Here is a 9111-nt window from a genome sequence, read left to right on the forward strand (position 1 = left end):
TGTAATAATAGTCCATGAATGCATTTAAAAGATGTCCGTTTCTTGTAAAATCTCACCTCAGGAAAGTCACATAAAACTATGGAAGCCACACCAAAGGGAGTCCAACTCTTATCTGATTGCTGGCCCCGAACTTTGTTGCTGTGATGTTTCACAACTGTATATCTCTATCATCCCCTCCCTATCCCCTTCCCTCCCTCCATCCTCCCTCTCTTCATCCTCCCTCCCTCCATCCTCCCTCTCTTCATCCTCCCTCCCTCCTTCCATCCTCTCTTCATCCTTCTGTAGTTTGGGCATTAGGGTGTCGCCAGCGAGGGGATCCAGATCCAGGGGTTTATATCTGGAGAAGACCCTTTGGTCTCGGCCGCGTCCTCTGATGTGCCGGTCTCATCACAGCTGGGATTTAGAGTTTAAAGCTGTGGCGTGGATGTGAGGCGCCCCCTCTGTGCGCGGGGGGGGGGGGCGCGGCGTGCGTGAGTGCGTGAGCGTCTGCCCGCGCGCGCCCGTGTGTGTTTCCGTGTCTGGTGAGCGCCAATCTTTTCAAAAGGTTGCTCCCGGATCGGTCGGCAGGACGTTTGATCACGCTCTCCCCCCGGCCGCTCGTCTTCCCCCTTGGCGCCCCTCGAGTCGGAGGGACGCGTGCTTGGCGGGCGCCGGGGCGGCTTTGACACGGCGGCAGGAGGACCGGGGCTCTGCTCTGTTTGTCTGTGTGTGTTTGTGTGTGTGTGTGTGTACCCACTGGCCACGGCTATAGAGAGGAGCCCCAGACGCTCTCCTCCCCATGACTGAGGTGGACTACAGAGACAGAGCGAGGGGTCTTGCATGAGGAGAGAGAGACTCACGTAAGGTGTATGTGTCCCTCATCGGGATGGAAGGGTTGGAATGGGACTGTTTCACAGGCCTGACCCTGTGGATCATCGTAGAATGAACCGAAATAGACCAGACAGTATCCTCTGATCTAATAATAACTGGATACGCCAAGCAAGGAAAAACGTCCTTCCTGTCTTTCGTCCGACAGGTCCTTTTCATCGCTATGAACGTAGGTAGAGACAGTGGAATCCCGCTTATTCTGGGATGGTAGGTTCGATTGGATTGGTCAACATCAGAGAGTGTGACCTGCCGGACGAGTGGGGTTGGAGGGCTTCGAGGGCGGGACAGATGGGGGAGTAGAAGGGTCAACACAGTGGATCTCTGTCGATGGCGGGAGTCTCTGCCCGGAGCGTAATTCCTTCTGTCAAGTCCCCGTCTTGTCAATATTCAGATCCAGCGTGCTGTCCGATGCTTGTCAGTTACAATCTCCCTCCGACTTGCTGCAGGGGGAAAGGCACATGTCCAAATTGAATCGGAGTTGACTTCTCGATGGAAATTGAGTTGAGCGATGACCTCCGCCATGCTTGGTGAACTTGTCAGTTACTCCAACTTAAGCAGGTTTGCAGGGCGGCATCTCCTCCTGCCCCCCCTGCTGGCTCGAACCGCTCGCGTGTTTCACTGTCATCGGAACGTTTGTGTTACTTGATGAACAGTGATATTCCGTGGAGCCTATCTGGTCGTCACGGCTGCCGAGTCTTGTCTAACAGTGTCGTGCAGAAGAGCAGAGGCAGTGTTGTGTTGTAGCCTGGTGTGACATCTTCATTACGAGACCAACGCTTGGCCCTCCCGGCCTAAAACAGCACAGCACAAAACAGCCTAGCCTAGCCTAGCCTAGCCTATCCCCGCCTAGCCTAGCCTAGCCCAGCCTATCCCCGCCTAGCCTATCCCCGCCTAGCCTAGCCTATCCCCGCCTAGCCTAGCCTAGCCCAGCCTAGCCAATCCCCGCCTAGCCCAACCCAGGACATGTTACCTCAGGACTGCTTCCTATCCCAGACACGTCTTACCCTGGGCATGCCTGGAAAGGCATGACCTTTGGAAAGTTTAGCACTTTAAATATTTAGATTTGGGTTATGATGGATCCTTGGGGCCCTCTAGCATGTGTGAAGCCTCTGATTAGACCATGTGTCAGACTCATTTAGCAGAGTGTCTGGGGGCCCGCAGGCCTCTTTGTTTGACAGACACCCTTTTAAACAAACACAGGTACCTGTCACAGATTGGCCTGGCACACAACACAGCACAAACACACTAGTCTGAGGAAAACCACTCCCACCACTGACAGCTCCCCACATCCCTCTCTCTCTTTCTCCCCCTTTCTCTCTCTCTCTCTCTCTCTCTCTCTCTCTCTCTCTCTCTCTCTCTCTCTCTCTCTCTCTCTCTCTCTCTCTCTCTCTCTCTCCCTTTTCTTGTTCTTTCTCCCTCCCTCCCTCTCACCCTCTCCCTTTCTTTTTCCTCTCTCACTCTCTCACCCTCTCTCTCCTTCGCTCTCTCACCCTCTTTCTCCCTCTCTCTTTCTTCCTCTCTCTAGCTCTCCCTCCCCCTCTCTCTCCCACTCTCTCCCTCTCCCTTTGTCTTTCTCCCTCCCTCTCTCTCTGTGTTGCTCTTTTTCTCTTTGTCATATCCTTATTTCAACGGCAAATGAGATCAATACAAGTTGATGGGGTGTGATACAGTTCTGTGTATGTGGTATTTGGGTTAGTCATTGTGCTGTGCAACAACAGACACGGCTTACGACTGTGTTCACGTTCAAATACTTCTAAGCCACCTTTTTTTTCTTCTCCCAGGGACAATCTCCTGTGACATCAATCCTGTAAATATGAGTCTTAATATGTGTGTCCTATTCTGTATTCAGAGGAACCGCCAAGTCAGCAAGTACAGTATTAATGCATGAGAAATGAGCCCAGCTCATAAGAATTAAAGGGTAAGGCTCCACTTATTAAGATGTAAATTTCCACGGGAAACTTTCTAAAATGAGGATACTGTGAAGTTATTGTCAACTTTAGCCTACTTAGGCATTTCTAAAAAGCTTTGTTTTGTTGAAGTTGCTGAAATGAGATACACACAAATAAGTCTTATATTTTTAGTGCGCCTCAAGAGCTAAGTAGACCTACTGCGTGTGTGTGTCTACAAGACACATTTCTCCAAAACTAAAACACTACTTTGTGAACACCACTTTTTCATGTGCTGTGGACAAACAATGTTTGTAACATGAACCGGTTGTTGATGTAGCGTTGATGCATATTTGAATGTCGCCACGCTATTCCACATCCTCTCTTTCTTTCTTTCTCTCTCTCTCTCTCTCTCTCTCTCTCTCTTTTTTACAGATTTGCACTTAACACCTTCCTGTGGAAAGGCTTCTCATTCATCAAGGGTGTTTGTCCCAGTGACAAGCAGTGCACCTCCTGCATATCAATATCAGCTAAGACAATGCCTCGGTCTGCTCAGAAAGTAACCTTCAGCTAAATGTCATTCTGCTTAATCCTATTTGAAAATTAAACATTGAAAAACCTTTACCGCTCCTTCCTGCCCTGCCCCCCCCTCTCTCTCTCTCTCTCCGGCTCCCCCCCCTTCTCTTTCCCCCTCTTCCTCCACCCCTCCCTCCCTCCTTCCCTCTCTCTCTCTCTCTGTCTGTCCATTTTACACGTTGGTGACATTTGTAAATATGATATGGCTATTATTTCTTTCTTTCTCTCTCTCTCTCTCTCTTCTCTCTCTCTCTCTCTCTCTCTCTCTCTCTCTCTCTCTCTCTCTCTCTCTCTCTCTCTCTCTCTCTCTCTCTCTCTCTCTCTCTCTGTGCGTTATTTGTTTTGTGGCCTGCGCATCATGACTGACCACGGATGATAAAGGGAGGTGATTAGATATTTATTGACCTGGGCTCGGCTGTGATCCTTCGCTTCCTTCACTCCCACTGTCCCCATCCACACCCGGAACGCCTCGCTATGGGGTGTATTACTGGATAGAGTCGTCACCCCCCTACTCCCCCCCCCCCCACCCATCCTCCCCCTCATTGGACAGTGAACGGCCCTGTCATGGAGACCCAAAGAGGTGGGGGGGGGCCAGGGGTGTGTGCGTGCGTGCGTGTGCAGGAGACAGTCTGAGTGACGGAGAGTAAGGGCCATGGAGGAGAGCGCAGACATGTGAGAAGGGAGCCATGCATCAAACGCACATATTTACATAAACAAATCCTCCCCGTATAGACGGTAATTACCACGGTGACAGTGCGGCAGGAAGAAGAGAAAGAGGATGTCTGATTCGGCCAGATATACACAATGGCTGAGGCTGAAACTCCATCAAAGTGCTTGCGTAGATGGGGCCGCTCTCCTTTGTATGCACAGAACGTATCGATAGCCAAAACTCCTTTTCTCACTCATCTGCGATACATCTATACGGCCACGTTTGAAGATATGGAGAACATGGCGAGACGGAGAGAGAAGGAGTGCGGAGTGCGGCAGGGAATGAAAGGAGACAGAGAGATTGCAATGAAAATGCAATCATTTACAGTTGGATAGAGTTCTCATTGGACGGTGTGACATGACAGTTCAAAGATTCTGCCCGTGGCTTTCAGTCTCTCCCTCTCTCTCTAGATAGAAACATCTGATTGACCACCCTCAAAGGGGTTTGAGTTTCTTCTGCTCTATGGATGAATCTCCATATACCCGTTCTTGTTGACATTATATCATAGTTCTGCACATAGAAAGAGAGAGACAGAAAGAGAGAGAGAGAGAGAGAGAGAGAGAGGGAGGGAGAGAGGGAGAAAGAGAGAGCGAAAGAGAGAGAGAGGGAGAGAGAGAGAGGGAGAGAGCGAGAGAGAGACAGAGGTAGGGAGAGAGGGAGAAAGAGAGAGCGAAAGAGCGAGGGCGAGGTTTGCGTTTTTCTCGCTCATTTTCCACCACTTTTCCGTGTCGGTGTGTAAAGAGCATCTTCGGGGGCCTGCGGGAGCCCCCCTCCTCCTGGCTGTTGCTTGTGTCTGTAAAACACAGCGTTCTACCCAAGGTCTGACAGGAAGACCTCTGAATCTGACACATGCACACACTCAAACACCGAGGCAGACTCCCAGATGAGTGCTTCTGAGCGTACGTCGAGGCTGTGTGCCCCGGCACTTGCTGTTGGTGTGTGTGAGCGCTGTGTGAATGTGGGCATTAGGGTATTCTCCACTTGATCTCCGTGTTGAACCTGGCAGAGAGCACTCTGCTAGAGAGAGTGACAGGGCTGTGATTTGTGCACTCCAACAATAGGACTGTGATATGAGAGGGGATGAGTAAAAAAAAAAAAAAAAAACTAACATCTGTGTGTGTGTGTGCGTGTACCAGGTGGGAGATGCAGGACCCCACAGCTCTGGAGGATGAGGAGAAGGTCCTGGTGGACGAGCTACAGAGAACATACTTCCAGTCCTGAATCGCCCGGCCCCTCTCCAGCCCCCGCACAGCCCTGACGGAACAGGAGCATGTGGCCGCCATCGATCCGGATCCCCCCCCGTCAACCGACGCTAGCTTGTTTGCATGTGCACGTGGGCGTGCCTGTGTGCTTGTAGACGTGTTGTTTTCTCTTCGATTTTTGTTGTGCATTCACATACTTTCTTTCTTGGATCGGAGACAGTTTGTTTGCCTATCAAGGGGAAGATGTTTCTAGGGACTGATCACTAGGATGTTGATGTTTTCAAGAAACTTGTGTACAGGCATTGGTGTCAGCATATTTTCCCCTGCTTACACAAAAGTAGTAGTTTTGTGGTATTTTGATTTCAGCTTTTTACCACACGGCGACTGGTTATGTTGTCGCACGTCAAACTTTAGTTCACTGAGAACATTTACAACACTGTTTTCTGTTTGTAACCATTTTCATGGGGGAGGGGGGGGTGGGGGGTGTGCTGTATTTTTCATGCGATGAGACATCTTTTTGAATTAAACATGCTTTACGTTCTTCTACTTTTACAATAGTTTTGTTTCTGTGTATCTAGTTGCATACAAATCACAGCTCTTACATTGCTTTCCTCCTCATGGCATGCTTTCGTATCAGACATGGTGAATACATTTACAGTGATAGTGAATATCTCTCAAGTTGGCTAATTTCAACCACCTACCACATACTGGACGTCTGCAGTGTCATTGAGGAGAGGCCTGGGAGATTCCTTTCCCCAGATCCATTGTGAACTGGTTCCTAATCTTTCAACACAAGACAGTAAGAAAATATGAATGTATGTTTCCTCACCCTAACCCCCTCACAAAGAAACGTATACTAGGAGAAAGTTTTTAGTCTACCTCTTCAAACAAACGCATGACAAATCCATGAGCACTCATTGTGCACAGATATCTCACTCATAAGAGACATCACTCAAGGGGAAATGTAGGCAGGCATTGTATGGCATCACAAAGTCGCAATTGAATTTGTGAAAGAATAAGCACAGATTTGAATAGGGTAAATAAGGAGATAGAGCACAAACCTACATAAACATTTTCGTTATTTGTGGGGAGCATTTATCATTCAATGCCACCTGGTTTCTCCTCTCGAATTGGCTTTGATACAGAATGTTTTCGATTTCAATTGTCAGAATAAATCCATGCATAACAAGTGCTCAGAGCACATTGGGTATAACCTCTATGTAGTTATTATTAGTGTCTAAGACGTCGATTCAAGGACTGAAAATCTATTCTTTTATTCATACAATGCTGGTGAGAACGTGTTTCATCGTTGTCGATGTGGATAGTGTGTGGCTGTGTCTTTAAAAATTCCTGATCGTTGGTTGTCTCAGTAACCCGGAAGCGTCCTGGCTTCCGTATCACTACGATTCCTTCCTGTTTTATAAACAACAAGGAAGCTAAGGATACTGGACAGTCGATAGTAATGGTATGTGGTTAAAGCAAAAATGCATGATTCTAAATTAGGCTGTCGGTCTTCACTTGCACTGTATATCATCTTTATCGGCTCTCGTCTCATCAAAACAGTTCGAGTTCCTTTACTTGTTGAGTGCATGCTCACATTCCCTGCTAATTATAAATACCATAGTTTGTGTTAACTACTTGTTTAATCACCATATTGGATAATACATGCATATATACTTGGATTCCAGTGCTTACAGTAGCAGCCTTTGTTGTGCAAGTTTAACAACACGTGTGCGTGACATACTCGCGTATGTTTAACAACAATGTTGCCAGTGCTCGCCGTGTCACACTCCTGCCGCCAAAACATCCTGCCTACTCCAAAATAATGTCGCTTACCTTACTCAATGTTTTTACACATTTATAACCAAGTTAGTTACAGCTTTGTTGACAATTGCAATCAAATGAATTGATTTCTAAAGAAAAAAATAATAATATATATATTATGTTATCATGACGAGTCAACATTATGTGGGCTACCCCAGATGCTGAGACTCCAGCAGTCCAACTGTTCTGTTAATAACATATAATAACGTCAATAAATATATTTAGCCTACCATTTTAACATTACGCATTTCACTTAATCTAGGCCAACCTACAGTGACCCACGAGACCAGGAGACCCATGCTTACTCATCTTTGTGCGTTCCTGCCATTCATTCTGTGGATAACCATGGCCCAGGTTGCCGGCCAAGAAGATAAGGAGAAAACAACCGCCCTGAAAGGTAAGGAGTTTATTTTCTCTCGTCATAATTCTCTCACAGTATCAAACTTTGCTTTTTCTAAAACAACTGATTCTCTCTCTCTCTCTCTCTCTCTCTCTCTCTCTCTCTCTCTCTCTCTCTCTCTCTCTCTCTCTCTCCCTCTCTCTCTCTCTCTCTCTCTCTCTCTCTCTCTCTCTCTCTCTCTCTCTCTCTCTCTCTCTCTCTCTCTCTCTCTCTCTCTCCCCCTCTCTCTCCCCCTCTCTCTCCCCCTCTCTCTCCCCTCTCCCCCCTTGTGGCCTGGTCTCAGATCTGCTATCCAGGATCGACTTGGATGAGCTGATGAAAAAAGACGAGCCCCCCCTCATCTTCCCCAAGACCCTGGAGGAGTTTGAGTACGCCTTCAACGAGCGTGAGTGCGACAACAGGCACTCGTGTTGCGTCCTATACATGTTGTTCACCAGTCCTCAAGGGTGACATTTAACCTCTGTAAGCCAATATTGTGATCACTGCTGCCTACAACTCAGACATAACACCGGTATTAAGTTTGGAAGGCAAATTTCTCGGGTTTCATTCAAGACATCATACAGTTGGCTTTCTGTTTGACAGCTCCAGGAAACCCATCTCCCCTCAGTCCCTACCGTGCCAGTACAGGTGTGGGGTGTCTGTGTTCCTGGCTCTTAGTATTCCCCAAACGTGGCCTCTCCTGTTGTGCTGCTTTCTGTCACCATCTCCCCGGCTCTCCCCTGTCTCTCCCCGGCTCTCCCCCGGCTCTCCCCCGGCTCTCCCCCGGCTCTCCCCCGGCTCTCCCCCGGCTCTCCCCTGTCTCTCCCCCGGCTCTCCCCCGGCTCTCCCCCGGCTCTCCCCGGCTCTCCCTGGCGTCCCTGTGACTGCATGAGGAGAGGACATGTTGTGTATTCCACAGCCTGTCAGTAACCTACTCAGCCTTGCACTGTGCCTGACGGAGCATTAGCATAGTCTCACCGTCTTTTAGGAACGGGTGGACAGGCCGGCACAGACTGCCGAGAGAGAGAGAGAGAGAGAGAGAGAGAGAGAGAGAGCTCTCTTTGTCCCTGTCTCTCTTTCTGTCCCTCTGTTTGTGAGGAATATCATTTCTATTAAAACTTCACTCTTCCCCAGGCTCTGTCTATAGCCAGCTCACCGCTGCCAAGGCCGGGAGTCATTTTTAGAGCACCACCCTGGTTAACATTTTTTAATTTGACCATGTAATGAAGAGAAAATATATTAGTCTGTGTACAATTGTTGCGGTATCTTAATCACTAAAGATGATGGCTTCATCACAGTAGCCCTCCGGTTTTTTCATTACTAGGAAATCCAAGGTTATGTACACCTAATTAAGCCCCTAAATTGAGAGCAGAATGCTAATTACGACGGAAAAGGGGAGAAAAGTTGAGAAAAACGTATTCCTCGGAGAGGATGTGTTGTTGAGGCGATGGAGCCGAACTCTCTCTCTGTCTCTCTGTCTCACGCACACCTCGCATGCAAGGGTTTCATTAAGATCCTCTCTTCTTCTGTTAGTCGCTACTGTTCCCAGGTCCTCCTCGGCTCCTTTCTATGAATACATAATTGATTCTCAAGGTACTTTTGTGTGGGTTCCTTTTCAAACCTGTGTTCCCCCTCCTCTCCCTCCTCTACCCCTCCCCCGCTCCATGC

General features: G+C 48.4%; 1 long non-coding RNA gene across 1 annotated transcript; it reads left to right on the top strand.

Annotated features, from left to right (window-relative positions):
* The first annotated feature begins 6498 nt into the window (after positions 1-6498).
* LOC134016122 (uncharacterized) lies at positions 6499-7904 on the top strand. Its single transcript, XR_009929401.1, has 3 exons — positions 6499-6705; positions 7327-7461; positions 7748-7904. It is a non-coding gene; the product is annotated as an uncharacterized LOC134016122 (long non-coding RNA).
* Positions 7905-9111: the final 1207 nt, after the last annotated feature.

The sequence above is a fragment of the Osmerus eperlanus genome, unplaced genomic scaffold (assembly GCF_963692335.1).
Source record: "Osmerus eperlanus unplaced genomic scaffold, fOsmEpe2.1 SCAFFOLD_446, whole genome shotgun sequence".
Taxonomy (NCBI): domain Eukaryota; kingdom Metazoa; phylum Chordata; class Actinopteri; order Osmeriformes; family Osmeridae; genus Osmerus; species Osmerus eperlanus.